Source organism: Megascapheus bottae, chromosome 9 (genome assembly GCF_031878675.1).
Source record: "Megascapheus bottae isolate mThoBot1 chromosome 9, mThoBot2.hap1, whole genome shotgun sequence".
Taxonomy (NCBI): domain Eukaryota; kingdom Metazoa; phylum Chordata; class Mammalia; order Rodentia; family Geomyidae; genus Megascapheus; species Megascapheus bottae.
This window is the reverse complement of record NC_143517.1, coordinates 17,403,751-17,426,928: the sequence shown is the minus strand read 5'-3', so window position 1 is coordinate 17,426,928 and position 23,178 is coordinate 17,403,751. Positions and strand designations below refer to the sequence as shown.

The 23,178-nt window shown below is 39.2% G+C and overlaps 1 pseudogene; it reads right to left on the bottom strand.

Moving 5' to 3' along the window:
- Nucleotides 1–4,892: 4,892 nt before the first annotated feature.
- LOC150058848 (elongation factor 1-alpha 1 pseudogene) lies at nucleotides 4,893–5,731 on the bottom strand (annotated as a pseudogene).
- Nucleotides 5,732–23,178: the final 17,447 nt, after the last annotated feature.

Here is a 23,178-nt window from a genome sequence, read left to right as displayed (position 1 = left end):
AAGAAAGAGATAAAGAGGGGAAGAAAGGAAGGAAGGAAGGGACAGAAAAGAAAAGAAAAAGAAAGTAATATTCCTGATTTTGAGTCAGTGCTGGAATAATCCAGCTCAACTGCAGCATCTAGTGAGGCCACAACTCCCAAGATTGCCAATAATGGTAGCAACCCTGCCTCATTGCTCCAGGGCACTATGTAGGCCTAAATCATCATCACCGACCAGTGAGTACATTGGAATTTTTTCTGATGTTCCCAGAGTTTCCTAGTCCTCCCGACCAGTCCTCCAATTGTCCAGTCATTGTGATGCCCCAGATTGAACTTAATGGAATACAACTCCCATCCCCACAGACCTCAGGAGTAGAATGCCACTGATGAGAAACCCCATGTTGAAGAACACAGAGGCTAGGGCTCGTTTGCTGGGTCTGTAAACAGGCAGACATCTTCTATGCACTTTACCAGGCAGGACTACAGATTTCCAATAAAATCTTCCCATTTGAAGCAGCTATGCTTTCACACCCACTATTTGCTGAGGTGTCATCATATCTCTGCTCTCAGCCCTTTCTTAAGCATCCTCAGTGACAATCCTTTTCCACCTTTCTTGCATATGAACGTCTAGGAGAAACATGAAGTTGAAGGGGCAGCCCAAAGTCTAAGCTCTTCATACTTGTTTAAGTGTCTGACCATCTGTCCTGTTGTGCTCCAACATCGAGGCACTTTATTTGAGCACATAAGTTCAGACACCAGCTGTCTTCATCTTCTACGGTTTTCCAACTATACCCTTTTATAAAACTTGGCAAAGAAGCACAAAAAAAAGACTTTAAGCAGAACAAGACCAAAATCAAATTGAGATAGAATTGTAAGGTTGACAAGTAATCTCATGATAATTTTCTTACTTTTCCTATCATCCAATCTGCTCACACCCTGCCATCCTGTAAGTTCCTTGTGCTTTCCTATGATAGCTGATAGCTACCTCTGCAGGGTCTTGGAAAGCCAGTGGGTATCAAAAACTCTGTTCCAATGAGTTAAAATGAGTTAAGGTTAACTATCCCCACCCCACCCTCTCATAGAGAGTAATAGATCACCTATATCTTCTCATTTTATCCTGTTCACTGATGATAATTCAGAACTTACTGAGAATGAAGCCTACGCTGTCTTGATGAATAAAATGTGTTTTCTGAATTTAAGGAGCTTATATTGTAGCTAGGGAGAACATCAAAAATTATATATACATATACATGCAAATGCACAAAGTGCTATAATGGAAGGGTACACTAGCTGACATGATGATGATATGAAAAAACTCAAAAACAAATGGACAAAAACATATATAAATGATTGGGGTGCATTTGTTAGGAAATGGAAAGACTTAGAAAAAAATCATATTAAGTGAAGTAAGCCAGACTCAAAGGAACTTAGGCTCAATGGTTTCCCTCATTCGTCAGAATCAGTAGAAACCTTGGGCTCTACTAGCAGAGATTTGCAATAGAGCAAAATCTTGATACATAAGGACATATAATGTGAAGCTAATTGAAAGGACCTCCAGGATAGTGAAACAAAAGCCATATAATGAATGATTGTTATCCTTAATGTACTATGTTGTCTCTCATCTCCTTTGCTGTCCCTTGGTTATCTCTATTGGTATAGTATCTCACTTTGTTATCTGATCTATTGAATTTATTTGTATTTGGATATTTGAAATTTGATAGGGAAGGGGGGAAAACCAAGACGGGTGGGGGGTGGGGGGGGGAGGGAAACGGGTACCAAGACATGTGAAAGGGTATCAATGTATGTGAATTAATGCACCTTCTATCTGGCAAATATCATGTAACCCTTTTACTAATTACAATAAAAAATAAAGCAAAAAAATAAATGATTGGGGTGGGAGGAGGGAAATGGAGACAAACACATGAAAAGTGGTATCAATGTGTGAGAAGTAATGCACCTACTATCTGGCAAATGTAACTTAACCCCTCTATACATTACCTTGACAATAAAAAATAAAATAAATATATAAATGAAGCTTGAAAACTATAACTGATCCCCAGTCATGGAAGACAATCACTTTCTGAGACTCACTTGACCTAGGGAGGTGGCTATAAGTGGTAAGACTGGTATTTCCAAAGGATATGCTTTAGGTCAGAATTCCTTGCCTACACCAGTGTAGCCTGTATCTTGGCAGTGTGCTTAGGGACTATGTTTGTTGAGACACTGTATAAAAACACCTTTTGGTCCCTATAACTCTGAGATCTTAGAGAGTTTTGGGTAGGCTACACACTCTCTCAAAATAATGAAAATCCACATTATATAAATAAAATAGATCAAGAATACAAGATTTTTACTTGTTTGGAAACAGAAATCCCATAAAAAGTACTCACTTAAGAAATCTTGGATTGAGCCAGGCACAGCAATTTATGCCTATAGTTCTAGGTAATCAGGAGGCTCTGATCTAAGAATTGGTATTTGGAACCAGGCTGAGTGAACAAATCCATGAGACTGTTAGCTCTAATTAATGAGCAAAGAGCCAAAAGTGGAAGTGTAGGTCAAGTGGTAGAGCTCCAAAACTCTAGAATTGGCACATGCACAAAACTACACAGAAAGAAAGAAAGAAAGAAAGAAAGAAAGAAAGAAAGAAAGAAAGAAAGAAAGGTAAAAGGAAAGAACTGAAATTAAATTATCAGTTCATTAGCAAGTATTTGATAAAAATCTATAGGAAAAAAGGTTATATGATAATAAAAGAATTATCATTAGCAGTGGATATCTTCATTAATATAATACTCAGAAACCCAAAATTTAAATGTGATGAAACATAAAATTTACTATTATACATTTCTTTGTGAATTTTTTTAAAACCTCTAAGCATAATTTGGACAACCACAGCTATGCATTGTTGGAAAGTCTGAGCCAAAGCACACAGAACATGAGCCAATAGGGCAGGTTGGCTGTGTGCTAAGTTTGTAAAGAAAAATAATTGCAGATTTTTTGAAATGTTGGAATCAAATTCAGTCCTGTGGCTACATAAGGAAAGTCTTAGCTGCACTAGCCATACATTCAGTATTTGATATTATAGGTGGACTTATAGAATTATTTTGCCTTAGTTTAGTCTCCTCTCACCATCAACCCCAAACACCAGTCCCATTAACACATCTCCCCTGTAGTCTTCAAAATGAGAAAAATCTTAACTTTCTTTACACAAATCGCAAATTTTGCTGAATGATTTCTTAAAATGCATTCTAAGTGGGATTATATACATTACCACACAGAAATGCCAGTAAGCAGCTAGAGGCATTTTCCATTTTAAAATCTGACAGCGTTCCAATAGTGAATTTGGAAGTAGGTTAAATGAAGAATTGCTCTTAAAGAAAATAAATGTTGGATGAGTTCTTGGTCTACCCAAGGCAATAAAGCCACCTTGTGACATATGGAACCCATAGTTCTAATAGCAGAGCTAAATTCTGGAGCTAAAGGCTAACGGGCATACTTTGCAGAGCAGGAGAAAAAGAACACTGAGAAGACTGCCTCTCTTTCCTAATAACTTAGCGCCTTTGGGCTGCTAAAACAAAATACTGTAAACTAAGTGACTTGCAAACACAGAAGTTTATTTCTCATAGTTTTGGAGGTTTGGAAATCCAAAACCAAGGTGCAGTCAGATTCAGTGCCAGCTTCTTCATAAACAGCTCCCTTCTTTTGAGTTTCTTTCTTTCTTCCCTTCCCTTTCCTTTCTCTTTCTCCTCCCTTCCTCCTCTCCCTCCCACCCTCCTTTCCTTTTTTCCTTCCTTCTCCTTAGCTTCTATTTACTTTTTTCTATTTATTCATTTGCTTTCTTAAAATAAGATTGCCTATACAAGTGAGATTATAGTCTTTCTGTTTCTAATTTAATTAATTTAATATCATGTCCTCCGGTTTCATTCATGTGTCATGAATGGTAGTATCTTCATTTTTTGAGGTTGAATCATTTCTCCCCCAATTTCCTTCTCCATTGTCCATGAGTGAACCTTGAGCTGATTTCATGTCTTGGCTACTGTAAAAGGTGCTGCAGTAGATAGGAGATTGAAAATGTCTCTCGGCATATTGATTGTGTTACAATAGAATGATTACTGGATCATCTGTAAGTTCTGTTTTGGATTCTTAGCAATTAAATGGTTGCACATTAAGGGGTCACTTGTCTCCATGTGTTTATTGGCATATTTTGGTTTAGGTTTAGTATTTAATACTACATATATATATATATATATATATATAGTGGGGGGGGTCATGGAGCTGTTCCTGAGCTCTTCAGCTCAAGGCTACCACCCTGTCCTTGTGCCAAGCCACACTTCCCTTTTATTTTTTTATTTTATTTTTTATTATCGAGTTAATGTATAGAGGGATTACAGTTACATTTGCCAGATAGTGGGTGTATTAATTACTTCTCATATATTCATACTCCTTTGGATGTTTTTGTCCACATTTCCTTTCTCCCACCCCCTCTCAGTTATCTTGTTTCCCTCCTTCCCTTTCCTATTTCAAATAAACACACACACACACACACACACACACACACACACACACACACACATATATACACAATATACCAGGTTACAAAGTCAGATACAGTAACAATATGAGATTAGCCAAAGGACAATAAAGGCAAAAAGATATAACCTAGTACATTAAGAACAACAATCACACAAGATATAGCTCTTGTTTCCATATCTTGGAGATCATTTCATTTAGTCTCATCCTATGTGATCTTATGTGTCTAGGTTTTGCACTGTTGTAATCCTCTGCTAGGAGAGTCTCAGGTTTATACTAATTATGACAAATGAGGGAAACCATTGAACCTGCATTGCTTTGGGTCTGGCTTACTTCCTTAACATGATTTTTTCCAAGTCTTTTCATTTCCTTACAAATGGGGCGATGTCATTCTTTCTGATGACAGCATAGAATTCCATTGTGTACAAGTAGCATGGGCTCGCCTGGAACTGTGTTAAGGATGGCAGCATTACCAGACTTGAGGAATTTAGGGCCATCCTCAAGCTTCTTGAGGAAGACTGAACGGTGGTCAGTCTTCTCTTTCAGCTCAGCAAACTTGCAAGCGATGTGAACAGTGTGACAGTCCAGCACAGGGCAGGTCCAGCATTGATTTGGCCTGGGTGGTTCAGGATGATCACCTGAGTAGTACAACCAGCTGTTCCACGGGCAGATCATTCTTGCTGTCATCAGCAACGTGACCCCATGCCAGGTTTGAGGACACCGGTCTCCACTTCGCCCACAGGGACGGTGCCAATACCTCTAATTCTGTAGACATCCTGAAGGGGCAGGTGCAAAGACTGGCCAGCGGGATGAGTTGGTGGCGGGATGCAATCCAAAGCCTCGAGCAAGGTGGTTCCACTGGCACTGCCATTTTTACTGGTGACCTTCCATTTCTTGGACCAAGGCATATTGCCACTTGGCTCCAGCATGTTGTCACCATTCCAACCAGAAATTGGCACAAAGGCTACTGTGTCAGGATTGTAGCCAATTTTCTTAATGTAGGTGCTGACTTATTTAACGATTTCCTCCTGTCTCTTCTGGCTGTAGGGTGGCTCAGTAGAATCTATTTTGTTAACACCAATAATGAGCTGTCTCACACTACGTGTGTAAGCCAGAAGGGCATGCTCATGGGTCTGCCCATTCTTGGAGATACCAGCTTCAAATTCACCAACACCAGCAGCAACCATCAGGACAGCACGATCAGCTTGGGATGTGGCTGTCATCATGTTCGTGATGAAGTCTCTGTGTCCTGGGGTGTCCATGATGGTCTCAAATTTCCACAGGGAGATGGCAATGGTGATACCATGCTCGCATTCAGTCTTCAGTTTATCCTAGACCCAGACATACTTGAAGGAGCCCTTCCCCATCTAAGCAGCCTTCTTGAACTTCTCAATGGTTCTCTTGTCAATGCCACCACATTTGTAGATCAGGTGTCCAATGATGACAGTGTTATGGGTCTTTTCCTTTCCCATTTTGGCTTCGAAATAGTGGTGGTTTTCACAGCACCTGCATCCTGATGGCAAACCCATTGCGGGGGGTGGGGGGAAGTAATACTATATTTTTTTTTAACTCAAGACCCCAAATTTGCTTGGCTTCCTAGCTCAGTTGGTGCTCTGCCACTTGAGGAATATCTCTTAACTCAGTTTTTTTGCTAGTTAATGAAATATGGACTTTTCTTTCTAGACTGGCTTTGAATCATGATCCTCAGGTCTCAGCACACTGAGTAGCTAGAATTACAGGATTGAGCCATCATTGGCCTAGCAGTACTGACGCTTCTTATCTCTTGACTTTTGGACAAAGCCATGAGGTGATATCCCATTGTGATTCTGAAGTGGAGTTCCTCAATGATTAACAATGCTGAACATTTTTGTATACCTGATGGCTGTTTTTATATCCTCTTTGGAAAAATGTCTAGTCAGATATTTGCCCACTTTTTAATCAGACATCATCTTATCACCTTTGTGACCTGATGATTATCGCTTTTGTGACAAGAGCTTCAATATGTGAGGTTTGGAACGACACATTTAGCTCACAGCATTCGGGATTTGCGTTATTGTATAGGAAAAGGGAGGCACATATGTGAGCCAGTCTCTTGTTTTCTGGCTGAATCCTTCACTCCTGCTAGGACTCTTCTCTTATGAGACCTGGGTGTCCCCCTCCCCAGAACCCAGATCTCCTGACAAAAAGCGCTTCAAGTCCCTCAAAACTTCGATTTCTTCCATCTTAGGCCAACCTACTATTATTTCTTTGCTGCAACACCATATTAAAAGCAGCTTTCAAGAAGGTTCCCATGGCTTTCTTCTCTGCTTTGTCTTTCCATAAAAGCTCTTCAGCTCATTCACTCTGAGCACCCAGTGCTTGTTATAATGGAGATGTGTTCCTTTTGAAAGAGAGCTGTTTGTCATGTCATCCACATAGTCATGAAGTCCAATATATGAGTGTTTCTTCTGTGCAGTCTGAACTTGAGTCATGAGGAAGCAGGCGAAGGATGGGGCAGCAAAGGAGGCTGAGCACAGAGCAAATGCTGTTGAGCACTGAGGTCAGTCCATCTAAAGACAGGCCAACAGGTAACAAGGGACCCTACCCACTCCTCCTGACCTTTATCTCCAGCATCATGGAATCACACAGACAAGAAGGCCATGTGAGCACATCCATTATCCACTGGATAACCTGTGAAAGGCTACTTTAACTCCTATTTCCTCCCTTGAAAGCTAGATAAAATCTGTATCAAAGAATTTCTGTTAGGTACCTTGTGTGCAGATACCAGCATGCCCACTCATTCTCACCCCTTCATTAACATAGCCTCATCACTCTCTTTTTTTCCTATTTTATCTTAATTAATTCTTGATTATTATTTTTTTTGCCAGTCTTGGGGCTTGACCTCAGGGCCTGGGCATTGTCCTTGAGCTTTCTCAAAGCAAGCATTCTACCACTTCAGCCACAGCACCACTTCTGGATTTTTCTGTGTATGTGGCAGCAAAAAATTGAACTCAGAACTTTATACATGCTAGGCAAACACTCTATCACTAAGCCAAATTCCCAGCCCCTGGTTATTTAAATTTTAAATAAATACATTTTCTCTGCAAAGATTGTGTGCCTTTATGTATCACATGGTCCTTCAGCTGTAAAAATGACATTATCTGATATCTTTCTGTCTCTGTCCTTAAATCTAGACAAAGACAAATTATCCATAGTTATGGAATGCGATATAATGCATATATGCAACCTATACATATGTGTAAATGCTTTTATCAGACCCATCACCATCTCCATCATTGCACTTTTTGGAACATGTAAGAATCTCCGCAATTTTCAGTAAAATGTATCTGTGTTAACTGCAGTTTCATGCTGTGGATTGTAAAGTTGACTCTGAGTAGTAACCAGTCCTTTTCCTGTCAGCACCCACCTGACCAAGCTGTTACAGGATACAGGGTACTGACACTTTAAGCTTCAGGAAGCATGCAATAAGGGCCCAAAGACAATAAAATGGTGAAGCTTAGAGCATTGATGAGAGTCATGCCTTCTCATATTTCCTGCTCCAAATTTCTTTAATATTATGTATGATATAAAAGTGCATAGCATTTACCCAATATAAGAATGTGAGTGCATTATTTTTGTCACTAGGGGGCAGAAAATTAAAGTATATTACTTCCAAAACACCTCAAAAGTACTGTATTTAGGGAACCATAATGACTTCCTACAGGAAGGAAATTATTCAGTAAATAAATATTATTTTGGTGAATAATTCATGAGCACTAATAAATATAAGAAATAATAAACAATTGTTTCTGCTTTAATAATTTTATAGGAAAAATGATAAACTGTTATGGATAGTAATCTAAAAATAAACATTTTTATTAACATACTGTGCATCTTTTGTTTAACAGATTTATCTAGAAAGAAAAACAAAATCTCCATTGCTGCTTTTTTTCTGTGCCTGTTTATTATGCTATAGGTTTCTTCCCTCAGAATTTTGTTTAATCTATTAACTCCACAGTTAATTGCTTACAATTGTTCAACAGAGAACCCCCATTGATTTCTAATAACTCTCTCATGGCTTTTCAGGTCCCTGCCATAAGGGAGATGTCTGTGAAGGCTTCCTTGCACAAGATTGCAAATGTTGAAAGGTCAAAATCTTAAATGTTGAAATGTTGAAATCTTAAATTTCTGAAATTATTCTCTGAATGAGCCAAAGAAGGCTTAGTTCTTTCCTGTATCCCTTGGGTTCAAATTGAAGTGCCACAGCCAGAGTTATAAGGAACCAAAATAATACAAGAAAAACAATGATGTTTCAATTATGTGGATAAAGAACTCAAATCCACTGACCTCAGGCATTAGCTGCCTATTGGTCCCAATCCTAGTGTAACCTGAAGAAGAATTTCCTGCTGAAATTCATGAATGAATTCAAAAGATGATTAAAAAACTCAAAAATGATACAGGTTTGGAATGTGGAGAAAGAGATTTGTGTGCACTACCAAGGATGATCTGATGTAAACTCAACACACATGCTCACGGAAACCAAAAAGGAAGGTTAGAGACCAAGGGGAGAGAAGAAGGAGGAAGAGATGGAAAGAGAGAGGGGGTGGAGGGAGAGAGAGAGAGAGAGAGAGCGCACGTTGATTAGCTAGCTGATTAACCTACTGGCCTTGAAGGCTGAGCAGAGAGTGGCCTCTGGAATTTGTGAAGGAGCCTCCCTGAATAACTAATAGAGACCAGGGCCCTGCAGAAGTCTGCCAGCAACCCAAATGACCAACGAAGCACTTTCTCTCAGAACCTCCGGAAAGAAAGAAAGCCTGTTGACACCTTGATTTTTGCCCAGTATAATCTGACTTGAATCTGAATAGTATTTCAGATCTCCAGATCTGTAAGAAGAAGGGTGAGTGTCTCTCATATAAAATGCTTGAAAAGGGTTTTTGATTTAATGTTTGCTTATAAAATTTTGGAAGATTTAATATAGACAGACAGACAGACAGATGCATGATAGACAGATTTTTTGAAGATGAGACCCAAGTCTAATCACAAAATTTGTGTTTCATATGACTTTTTCATATAGTTTGAGAGGAAGTTTATATAATATGTTTTAATAAATTTGAACATGAAACTATGTTTCATGGTATAGAATTTCCAGCTTATGGTATCTTCTAGTGCTCAAAAAAATCAGGTTTTGGAGCATTTTAGATTTCAGATTTGGGGATTAGAATTATGCAGTTTATGATACAGTTGTGCTGCTTAAGCCCCTAATTGATGCAAATTTGTTATGGGATGATAGGAAAAGAATGCATCTGATCATTGCTGAGGATGGATGAGTTCTCCCCCACAGTTCCTCTTAGCTTAGGACTCCCAGCATCTGGAATATTCCTGTGTACTTTTCAGTTTACCTACAACTCTGCTAAGCTCTACAGTAAGAGATGGTAGACATACTGGTTCTAGTAGGAAGAGTTAAACAAGGACAGTATGCATAAAGGCAGAGAGATGGGAAGTAGTATGTTATGTGGGAAGATGCAAAGGCTGCCCTGTGTGTTGAATCAGAAGAAGAAGCAGGGAGCAAAGAATGAGGCCAAGACTTGGCTAGGGCCAAGCCAAAGAAATAATGCATGTCAAGTAGCCTTATAACCTGTAAGCAAGGAGGAGATAAGCATTGACTTTGGAGTCAATTGTATGTAAGGTGTAAGCAAGTAAATAGATAATCATTCTCAAAGGAATGAGGGAAAAGGATCCTAGGAAAATGAACTTTTAGAACATGTTTGTACAAGACCAGGAAAGATAAGACAATGGTAGTAAGGAGAACTGAGGGTGAACCTAAAAGCATTTAGTTTATGCAATTTGCAGCATGTACTGGTCAATTGCATATTGGATTTTAGTGAGAGAAGATCAGGTTCATAACCAATTCCCTGTGTAAATGTTTGTAACTCCAACACCAATAGAAATGTCCAAGAAGGGATGCTTTTAGTGGGGGAAAAGGTGCATGGAATCTTGTTATTGCTATGGAATTGCACATGCCTATGAAGAATGAGCTGTCTCGTGCTCAGCTGGTTATTTGAGTCTGAAATTCATGTGAGCTGTCTAGGTTGTACATAAATATGGAAGTCATCAGCATATGGCACATGATGAGTAACAAAAATCATAAAAATGACCATGATTCTCAGAAAGCCTCTTGAGGAAATCCTTGAGGAAATATATTAGATCCAGAGAGAAAAAGAAGAACCCCTCAAGGGATCAGAAAAAGAAAAATGAATGAACTAGAAGAGGAATCACTAGCATATGACATAAACAATGTAAACAGAAAAGGGACATTGAGGAAAAGTGGGCAGCAGTAAGATAGATCTAAATCGTTGCCTGGTGTTAAGAAATCATTAGTGATCTGGTATCACCAGTATCACCAGTGAAGTAGAAAAGGATTACAGTGACTGAGATGTAGGAAATGTTCTTTTCCACTTAATACTGATGCATCAAGATCTCTGAAATCTGTTGTCTTGACAGACAGAATTTCATACTTGCTTGAAACAAGAAATTAGCAAGCATCTGATCAAGACAATACATCGAGCTAGGGAACTATTTTTTTTAAAAGACCAAAACAAATAGAATACATGGCTTTCCTATTGAGGAATTTATAGTTAAAAAATAAGATTATATTTAGAAAAGCAATACCTGGCCTTCTTTAAATATTTTACATGTTCCAGGCATTGGTTTTCTATTCATTATGCTAATGAATAGAAAGATAAGGTAAAGTAAGTTTTTGTTTGTTTGCTTGTTAGGCCATATTGAAGTATGAACTCAGGGCTTTGTGCTTGCTAGGCAGAAGCCGTGTTCTATGCCTGCAGCCCTCAGGCATTGGTTTTACCTACTCTTTTGATCTTGAGTTTTTGTTTGTTTTTTTGGACCTTGCATTAATCATTATAACAAAATACTCAAGAACTTTTAGCCAATGTTTTAAACAAAGTATAAGCATGTAAATGAGCATAGGCTATTCTTCTTAGCAACTGTGAGGAAAATAAATAAGAGGAAATAAGACAAAGATCCTTGTGGAAGATCTGACACCTAACATAAAATTATGGCAATAAGGCTACCAGTTTGAGGATGAACCAGCAAGTCTTTAGATCATGCAATCAGCAGCACGGTTATTACTGCTATTACTATCTGCTCTTTCTTTTTTTTAGATGAAAAAATTCAAGTGTAGAAAATTTATATAACTTTCCCAAGGTCGACCATCTCTTAAATAATCACATGAGAATTCAAATTCAGGCTATGTTTTCAGATTGTGTGCATTTAACTATGACATAATGCTACAAGGTAAGGTTGAATAGAACAGGGGTCAGGAGAGAGGAACCATGGAGCACTTCCAGACATTCATTGAACAGAGAAAATAACTTCAGATGGGATCAGAGTTCACCAGGAGGGGGCATTGGGTTGTGCCTTGGAGGGTAGGAGAGGTTCAGAACATTGAGAAACAAGGGACAAGACTGCAGAAGGGAAGTGACTAGGGCTCCAAAAGTAGGAGACACTAAAAGGATGTGGGGGAGTGGGGTGTGTACATACGCGCATACGTCTGATTTGGTCCAAAGGACAAAGAGTGAACAACATGAATGAAAAGAAAGTGTGACAGAATCTAGAAGAAGAATGCATACACAAACAATGCACATACATGCATGTAGGACACACACACACACACACACACACACACACACACACACACACACACGGCTTTTATCCAAGACTTTTAGCAGGATTAAGAATAATTGGGGGCCGATCTTCAGTAGATGATTTGATTGGATCAAGAAGATGTGGTATTTATACACAGTGGAATTCTATGACATCGCCCCCTTTGTAAGGAAATGGAAAGACTTGGAAAAAATCATATTAAGTGAAGTAAGCCAGACTCAAAGGAACATAGGCTCAATGGTTTCCCTCATTTGTACACATCTAGGAGTCTCCTAGCAGAGGATTGCAATAGTGTAAAACCTAGACACCTAAGGTCATATAGGCTGAGGCTAAATGAAAGTATCTCTAGGATATGGAAACAAGACCTTTATCTTAAGTGGTTGCTGTTCTTAATGTACTATGTTATTTCTCTTCTCTTTTGTTGCCCTTTGGTTAATCTCATATTGTTACAGTGACTGACTTTGTTAACTGGCATAGTATATATATATATATATATATATATATATATATATATATATATATATGTTTATTTGTTTATTTGAAATAGGAATGGGAAGGGGGGAAAACAAGATGATTGGGATTTTATGGGGGGAGGGAAATGGGACAAAACATGAGAAGGGGTATCAATGTGTGAGAAGTAATGCACCTACTATCTGATAACTATAACTGTTAACATTACAATTTTTTAAAAAAAAGAATAATTAAGGGCCGAGAGTGTTGCCTAGTGATAGAGTGCTTGCCTAGCATGCACAAAGCTCTGGGTTCAATTCCTTGGTACCACATTCACAGAAAAAAACAGAAGTGGCGATGTGGCTGAAGTGGTAGAGTGCTAGCCTTGACAAAGCTCAATGACAGTTCCCAGGCCCTGAGTTCAAGCCCCAGGACAGGACAAAAAAAGAACAAAACAGAAAAATCAAGCAAGCAAGGGTTTCTAGGCACCAGTGGCTCACGCCTATAATCCTAGACACTCCTGAAATCTGAGGACTCTGGTTCAAAGCCAGCCCAGGTACCTAAGTCTGTGAGAATCTTATCTCCAATTAACCACCAGAAAATCAGAAGTGGCACTGTGGCTCAATGTGACAGAGTGGTAGCCTGGGGCTAAAGAGCTCAGGGACAGTGCCCAGGCCCAGAGTTAAAGCCCCTCAACCCTCACCAACAACAAAAAGAATCACTGGTGATGAATTTTAAGGAGCTCCATTGAGCAGTTTAGCTGTGTTTAAGGAAAGTCTCACCTCTCAACATTTTCCTTGTAGAAGCTATCAGTCTGCTATATTAATAATTTTCTGGGGATGACTTTGTGGTTAAAGTAACACCTTCATTCTATTAAAGTTTGAAGGCTGAGAAGTCATTATCAGACTATTTATGGTGCTTGTTAATAGATAGCATTTTCCTACTTTTTTAAAACAAGAAAGTGACAAGTGATTTTGTTGTTGTTGGCTGTGGGTCTTGAACTCAGGGCCTGGGTGTTGTCCCGAGGCTCTTTTGCTTGAAGCTAGCACTCTACCACTTGAGCCACAGCTCCACTTCCAGTTTTCTGGTGGTTAATTAGAGATAAGAATCTTACAGACTTTCTTGCTGGGTTGGCTTTGAACCATGATCCCTGGATCTCAGCCTCTTGAGTAGCTAGGATTATAGGCATGAGCCACTGGCACCCAGCTGCTAAAAGATATTATACTCAAAAAGTCTCCAACCTCATGACCTAATCACCCCTCACTAGTGCTTCACCACCTCCTACAGCCACGTCGATGGTCACAGTAAGCCTTAGCTTTCAACAAATGTATTTGAGGAGAGGCAGTTACCATGTGGAGAAATCTCAACAAGGAAAAGGAGAGCATCTAATTCATAAGCCCGGTCATTTTACTAGGAAGATGTCTGCCTGCTAGACATTTCACTGGAATAAAGCGATGGCACCCTCAGCTACAATTCCCCTTTAGAGTGATAGTGGTCCAGGAAAGGCTCAGGATCCCATAAATGACACTGACTGAAGCACACCCATGAGTTAGAAACAGCTGAAAACCATTAAAGTCCAATGGATCAAAGAGTGAGAGAATTTTCAGGAGCCTTGAATGTAAAATCTAAAAGGAGCCTACTTATGCTCCAAGGCAGCAACAATTCCTTCAAGATCTCTCCTAACAGATATTTCTGGAAAGTGATCGAAATTTTCCCACCAGGAACCACTTTTGTACACAGAACCTATATATTCTACATAAGAAACGTGAAGGCTACCATAATTTATTTTATTTTTTTCAATGTCCTTCTTACTACTTTTTGCTGGAACTCATACAAGAAAATCATCGCATATGGACTTCACAGCTGAATAATAATTCTTTCCCCTGCCTTTCAGTTCCTCTGCCAGGCTCGAAATAGGTAATTATAGAGGCAAATGAAACCCTTTCTATGATGCGAAGTTTTTGAAGGAGCCATCACCACCTACACATTGGGTAGCAGGTCCTCTGGGAAGCATTCAGTGTGAGCCACATCTGAATGAAATGGAAATCCACAGCTTTAGTTCTGGCTTTGGAACATATGGTGTGATAAATTATCAGCATGAAGCCTATAATTAAGGACACAGTTTCTCAATAATAATGCCTCCGTGTGCATGTACTCAGCTGCATATTACCTTCTAGAATAGAGCTGGAGATGGTCAGGCTTTGGTCCTGGATAATACTGATGTTTTGATGACTATAATGAATAGACTAAATTATAATTACCTACCTCACCTATCTTCCACCAGCATTCAAGCTTCCAGCAGTACTTTCATGCCCTTAGTTTCATGATTTGTGTTGTGTGATCCTGTTATCCTGACCGCAAGCAAATAGGATTGGGGACTGAGGACTCCTTGGATGTGAGCTGAAGGTCTGAGGCGAAGACCAGCAGACTATGAGGTTGTTCAGCTGAGAATCCTACCAACACAGATGGCATCAAAGAGTGTCAACCTGATGTAATTAAATCTTGAGAGAAATCTCAATGAAAACAGGAACCATGTAGAAAAAGCATCCAGGAGTAGATATAATCATGACACAGAACAGAGGGTGGCAAAGGAAGCAATAGGAAGTGGCAGAGAAACTACAGCACAAAGCCCTGAAACAAAAGCTGGAGCTCTAACTTGTATCTCATTATAATTAGAATAGGGAGCAATGAATGCCAGATTTGGACATAGCTTTTCCTGTACCTTGAAAAGCCAGGAATGGCTTTTCCCCTTATGATGCCTGACTATAAAATTGCACTCCCCTATATATCTTTATAAAAAAAAAAAACCTGTCACCTAGGTAGTGTAGTAGATATCTGTGTCGGTGCCTTGCAAGTCCAAAAAGAAAAAAAAGAACAGAAAATATTTTGCGTTAAAAACTAAACACACTTGCACATGCAGAAGTTGCTATTCTCAGGAATGCTTTTTTGAAACACAAAGGGCAGTCTTCTAACAGCAAAGCAGCAAGTACTGAATTGTAGTTCTGCCAAACCAACCAAATGCCAGAAACTCTGCGAGGAAAAATTGGTCACAATTTTGGAAAATTACAACTCGCTTGGAAGAAATATGAACTGCTATAGATTTCAATTTCTTCTGGCCATAACATTATATTTATACCAACACAACAACATACGGTTTTCTTGAATGCTATAAATGTCTTTTTGAGTTCTTTGTGCCCATGAGTGACACATATTAGAATGTGTGGTGTCGGCTATCATTTCTTCATTTGGTTCTCAAGGCACCAAGTTCATAGACAGAAGCCATGGAATGGCCACAGCTTGAATTTATGACTGTGTGGATCTCCCCTATCTCTAAATCAGTGGAAGAATACATAGTATTCTCTTTTAATCATAATCATTCAAATCTACCTCATCATTCAGAGCACCTAAAGGTAATGTCACCTAGTTTCTTGGTAGAAACAATATTGTGCTTTGTACTGGAAAAAGGCTCACATTTCCCATGACAAGGTTGCAGCCACTTCCAAAATGGCAGTGAATTCTGGCAAATTCCCAACAGCACAAGGACTCATCCTCAGCTTTGCGGACTCACATGGATAGATGTCTAGATATTAGAATGTTAATTTATTCATTTAAATTGACAATATAGACAGCAGACAGTAGACGTGGTTTTCAGTAGTAGAGCTACCAGGAGAGCCACATTCCAGTACTTGATTTGAAAAGATCAAAGGAAAGGAGTAGGTTGGCATGGTTTGTGCTACTTGGTTTTGCTGTGCTGTTGTATCCGTTTCTAGAATGGGTAAGTTTCTGCCAAGCATGTCATCACATATGTCAGTCCAAAAGATGCGCTTTCTTATAAGAGGGTTTAAATGAACACTACCACCCAGTAATGTACTATTTATATGGAATAGGGCCTGAAATGCTTTTTCTGGTGACCACTAGCTCCTTGAGAATCTGTTGAGTCTCATGAATCTCTTCTCAGCCCTTTCTTACCTGCCTAGAATAATACCTGAGATTTCAAGTGGGCTGGAAATATATATATCTGTGGTAGAGCAGTTGCTCAATACACCATAAAGTCCTGCTTGAATTCTCAGCACTTCAGGAAAGCTAAAACACAAATCAACAACAGCAACAAAAAAGAGCCCACAAAATATTTCAAGTAAAATAAAATACAATAAAATAGCTCTACCCACTACCTTAAGATCTCTTCAGAGAAACCTGATTCATTTATACAGGCTTTCTCAAATTGATTACGTTTCATCTTATGACATTAAGCTCATATTTTTTTTGCCTGAACTCTTTGAGATTATTCTAGATTGATGTGGTTTATAGATGAGTGAATTTCCAAATCCTGTGTTCTTCTACCACCTGATCATAGTTTCCTAATGCCAATTCATGGTGCATGCCAACACATGGCTGGTAAAAAGCAATTATTTGTTCTATCTTCAAGTTCTTTGAGGGTCCCTCACTATTGTTCTTAATTACTGCATACTGTGGAGGAGAGAGCTGTTAAGAAACAATGAATAACAGTGGTGACAGCTGATGATGGGACTCCCTCACTTCAGTCTAGTAGTTGCTAATTATTTTTGTTGGTCATGGTGCTTGAACTCTGGACTTGAGCTCTTCAGCTCAAGGCTAAAGCTCTAACACTTTGATTCACACTTCCCATTTTCTGGTGGCTAATTGCAGATAAGAGTCTCTTGGACTTTTGTGCCCTGGCTGGCTTTGAACTCTGATGCCTCCTGAGTAGCTAGAATTACAGGAGTGAGCCACCAGTGCCCAGCCTTACCAAACTCCTGACTATACATTAAATGCTTCACAGAGCTTCCCTTCCTGTTCTCCTCAAAGCCTTGTAATTCAATCTCAGCCCCCAAGAAATTCTAGGCAAATCATCTAACCCCGTGGGCTTCAGTTTCTTCCTGTGTAAAATATGTAAGTAACAACCATACCTCTAGAGCTGGCTGTGAATGAGCTAAGCATGCAGGTGAAAGTGCTAGGTATGAGCAAATAGGCGTTAACAAATAGAAACACTTGAATAATTTACAGACTGTTTATCATCCTAAATTTAAATCTTCTTAATTACTATCTCATCCACTGCTTGTGTTTCCTACATGTCTTTTTGATTCTAAATATTAAAGAATTCATTATTAAATGACAACCCCTTAAAATAATCCTTCTAAAATAGTTTGCCCCAGAAAACCCCAGTAAGTGCTTAAGCTCCAGGATTTTAATTCCCTGCCCTCTACTTCTCAAAAAGTGAGCTCATTGTCCTATGATGTGGTCGGACAGGAGCTGGATAAGAGCCTGTCGCATTCCCTGGGAGCATTTGACCTGGATAACCTGCATTTCAGGAAGCCATCAACCCACACTTTTTCTCTACAGGTTTCCTAATTGGGACCTTTGGAGCAATCTGCCCACCATCTCTCTATGGGGCTGGCATTAGGCTTTTCCTCTTAGTCATCTTTTTTTGATTGCATTCTTAATCTGCTGTCTCAGAGGGCTTATGAACTACACCCTTTTTGTGAAAAAGATAGGCAAAATGAGCCCAGGGGCTGGTCTTTCTATATAATTGCTAAACATACACCAATCAAGCACAAATCATTCTGAAATTTAAGTACTGAAAACCTCAGGGAGAATCCTGAGTCTCTTTTCCTTTGTTCATCACTTCAGACTTTTCCCATTCTTCTGCACAAAGGAAATCTGGTTTTTTCATTTGCCTCTATCCAACATATACAGATTAGGATTCTTCCTCATGGACACCTGACAATCTCAACCCCATCCTCACCACTGTTTTATACACAGCAAGGGGAATATTTTCACAGGAAATAAAGGCTGCTGGCTACAACATCAGATTCCCCAGCAATTCCACATTTGTTAGACATGTTTCAAGATCAAAACCATTTCTTTTTTTTATTAAAGAATTTATTCACATTGACTTTTATGTCATATTTCAAATGTGTTTAACAAACAAGTATTCAAGAAGGGAATCTCTATATACAATCAAAACCATTTCTTAAATGTGTATTAACTTTAAGTAGTTGAACAAAGTGATACAAAACCGTTGATGATTACAATACATCTTGATTGATCACCCCTTTCGTCATTCTTCCTCATCCTTCCCAACTCAATCTCCCCATTCTTTTTTTAACTTTCATAGACTATACATTGAATATTATTATTACATCCTCCCCACTTCTTCTCTTCATTTGTCAGCCCCTCCTTCTCGTGATTCTTTCCCAACGGTTTTAAGTACCAGTGTGCTGCTATCTATTTTGTTGGACTGCAAGTTCATTTTTCTAAGGAATTTGAATTCTCTCCTGAAAATACCGTATTTCAGCTAATATGCTTGTGTACCGTTGCATTTTTAAATGAAGTTTATGATTTAGTCAATTTCCTTTTGCACCATAGAGCAGATCTAACTGTCCCTGAATCTGCTCCCCAACCAGAGATACTGCTGAGCATCCACTTTTTGATTTCTCAGATATTTTCCTGTTCAAAACATCTGCATTGAGTTGGCTCTAAGGGACACAGTACCTTCAGGGAACTTGGTGTCCGTGTACAGCTTTGTTTTTGTGTGGGGTTATTTTTTTGTTTTATTTTTAAATTGTGGAGGTTGAACTCAGGGCGTGGGCACTGGCCTTGAGCTTTTCTGCTCAAGGCTAGTGCTTTTCCACTTGGAACTATCATGTTACTTCCTGGTTTGCTTTTTGTTGTTGTTGTTTTGGTTTGGTTTTTGATTGTCTATTTGTTTGTTGTGCCAGTACTAGAACTTGAATTCAGAGGTTGGATGTGCCATCTCTTCTCCTTTCCACTCAAGATGGGCACTCTAGTACCTCTGCTTCTGACTTTTTGATGGCAAATTGGAGGTAACCGTCTCATGGACTTTTCTGCAGATAGATCTCAGCATCCTGAGTATCTAGGATTATAGGTGTCAGCCCAGTTTTCTTGAATAGAATAAAATGAGTAATGTCATAATCGCCAGGGATATGTGAGCCTCATCGTTCATGATGAAACCAGCTAGCCTGGCCCTTCTGCTGATGTGTTTGCCCTAACTATGAACTGTGAGACTCCTGGCCTTAAGAGCTTGTGATAAAACGGACAGCTGGGTTTGTACACATATTTATAAGACATTCCCATCTTGGTAATACGTAATTAAGTGCTCAGTGATGGCAACTGGAATGACAGAAGTGAACAAAAGCAAAGCTCATGACTTCGTATCAGTCTTTGTAGATGTGGAGAACCTTCAAACTTGGAAAAGTTTGGAGCAATACCCTGAACAAATGAATCCAAAGAGAAAAATGTTTGGGGGTGTGTGATCTCCTGCTCAAGTGAGACTAAACCCATCCCTGGTTCTCTTCAAGAATCTTCCTACATCTTCCACTGTTTCTCTTGGATCTGCAGCTCTCATGAGGTCAAATATCAAACACATCCACTTCTCATCTCCTGGCTTCCCCCTTAATGCAGCACTGCAGCAGGGCTCCCCGGTCTCCCAACCACAGCTACCTGTTTCTGCCTTCAGTCCAATGGGCTTTCCTTGTCCTGCTGCAAATTGACCATGTAGCCTACTCTTCTGCTTAAAGCCCATCAGAAAAGATTCTCCTATTGCCTTGAGGAGACAGACAGGAGCTTCCCTCCTATAGTTCTGTTGATCTTTTCAGACATACCTCCTGTGTCCTAGACGCTAACTTACTTGCCATTTTCCATTTACAACAGTTTCTATGTAACATTTTTGGACAACATACTCCCCCTACCTGGTCTGTTTCTCTGAACCACTTTCCAGGTTCCCATCTCCAAGCCCCCAACCTGTGGTCTTTGGCCAGTTTCTCTCTATAAACATGTCAAGACTCTTTTCCCATAGAGCTATGCATCTCTCCTGTAGATTCCCTAAGGCTTCTATATACTTCCTTTGGTGCCAAGTATGTCTGATGGTAAATTTCCTTCAGAGTAGGAACAGTGTATTATCCTTAATCATAACCTCATTAATGCTTGCTCAGTGTTGGGCCCAAGTTTATTGCATGAATAAATGAATTGAAACATACAAAGGTAAGGAGAAAACCTAGCAGATCATTATAATAATCTGGCACTAATATAGTTGTTATTTTTCTTCCAGTGTCTGTATTTAATATTATTCAGTTCTTGTTATATATCAGAACTGTGTTTAGTGTTTTGTTTAGATGTGTCAATTCATTGTCACTTCCATGGGGGCTCATTTTACACTACTTAACACATGAGAAAGTTTAGAGGGGTTAAGAAACTTATACAAAATCATAGAGCTATGAGGCAGTACAGATGAAAGGTCCACTACAAGAGCTATTTGAAAAAGAGAAAAAATGCACCTAGATGAGAGTCAGAAGAAAATACAGTGGGAGAATCAAAGATGATATCAAGGGTTCTAACACAAGGTAGGGAAAAAGGAAGTCAACTTTTTGGGAGATGATGTGATTGTTAGGGGTAGAATGGCCCTGATGTCGTGACTGGACGTTCCAGTGAAGATGATCTGTAGACAGTTATAAATATTTACAGAAATCCCCCCACAGACTTCCAGAAAGCCTGCTGACACATTCCTCCCAGAACCTGGGGATTTGTAAACATGGATTTGATGTGACATTTTTAAAGGGATTGACTTAGTTTCATGCACTAAACATACGAGAGTGTGTAAACACTTTAAAGAGGAGAATGACATAGCTTTAGTTCACTTGGACAACCAAACTTCTGTTTTCACAAGTTTTAAGTGAATGTTATTGTAGGACATTGTTATACTTATTCTATTTTACCATTTGTAATTGTTTTTGCCATTGTCATTGTTATTTATTTTATAAAGTGAACTTTGTAATAGTGTGTACAGACAGAACAAGTACAGGTAAAACAAAATGCCTATAAGATTCTGTCCTAGCTGTGGATTCAGGCACTCACAGGGGATCTGTAATGTGTCACCACAAATCAGGGAAGGTGACGTCCTATGCAACCATGACTACTCATATGATATCATTTTTTTTCTCCTCCAGTAAGGACAAGACATTCCCAAATGTAGGTATCACTGGTAACATTGTCTTTTTTCTTTTACCCTTCCTTCCTTCCTTCCTCCCTCTCTCCCTCCTTCCTTCCCTTCCTCCATTTGTTCCTTCCCTCCTTCTTTCTTTTGTCTCTGTTTTTCTTTTTTTCTTGTATCTTTTAGATAGAGTCTCATAAGGTTGTCCAGTCTGGCCTCAAATTTTTGGGCTTACACAGTCATTCTACCTCAGCTTGCCAAGTATCTGAGACTACAGACACTTGTCATATTTTCATAGTCATAATGTTAAATTAAAATTGTGTAAAGGTATTGTTTTCTAGATGTTTCCTTTCCACAGAATGAAGGACACCCTTATAGTTAGTCTACTCAGCTGAGTATCTCCATATGCAGGGAAAAATAGGGAAATTATTAGAGAATAAAAAATGGTTTTCAGGCTGGGTGCCAGTGGCTCATACCTGTAATCCTAGCTATAGCCTTGGTGGAAAAGTCCATGAGATTCTTATATCTACCAACTATCAAAAATCCAGAATTGGCTCTGTAGCTCAAGTGGTAGAGTGCTAGCCTTGAGCTGAAGAACTCAGGGACAGCACCAGGGCCCAGAGTTCAAGCCCTAAGACTAACCAAAAAAAAAAAAAAAGACTCCCAGTTTACTGGTATAACAAAAATAGGACAAATGTGACTGACAATGCTAATTTAAGACAACTCATTAACAAGAACATTTTACATTTACATTTTAGTTCCCCTGTTTAGAAAAAAAACTCAAGCAGATATGTGAACAAAATTAGTTCAATAGATAGAGCAATAGGTAGAGTTAATGTCCTTGGAGATAATTTCAGGAAAGGTCTGGTGTTTCACACACAAAAGTTAAGAGCACACAGCAGCTATTTCTGGAGCCCAAAAAAAGAAGCCATCAACACATTTCAGCAAGTTACTTTTCCCTTGAGAAATTGTGCAAGGTACGTATTTTACATTTTTCACCTAATATGATAATGAATATCTTAAAATATGGGAACTAATATAACATCAGAACTATACATGAAGAATCCTAAATCAGTTTTATCATATGAAGGGTCAAAAAATTAAGTGAAATGAAGCTCTGAATTTGTATGTGTGTCTGTATGTGTGTGCATGTGCATGCGTATGTGCGCGCACGTGTGTGTGTGTGTGTGTGTGTGTGTGTGTGTGTGTTGCTTTTGGGCTTGAACTCAGGGCTTACACACTGTCCCTGAGCATTTTTTTATTCAAGGCCAGTGCTCTACCACTACCACAGTGCCACTTGCAACTTTTATGATTTCCTTGTAAATAAGAGTCTCATAGGCTTTCCTGTCCAGGATGGCTTCAATTCACAATTCTCAGCACTCAGCCTCCTAAGAAGATAGGAAGTGCCACTGGTGCCTGGTGCCTGGCCCCATTTTGAATTTTTTTTTGGTAGATCCTTGAGTTTGAACTCAGCCTGGGCATGTCCCTGAGTTCATCAGCTCAAGGCCACCACTATATCCTTGAGCCAAGCCTCACTTCCCAATTTCTAAAGGTTAATTGGAGATAAGAGTCTCAGGTTCTTTTGTACCTGGGCTGGAT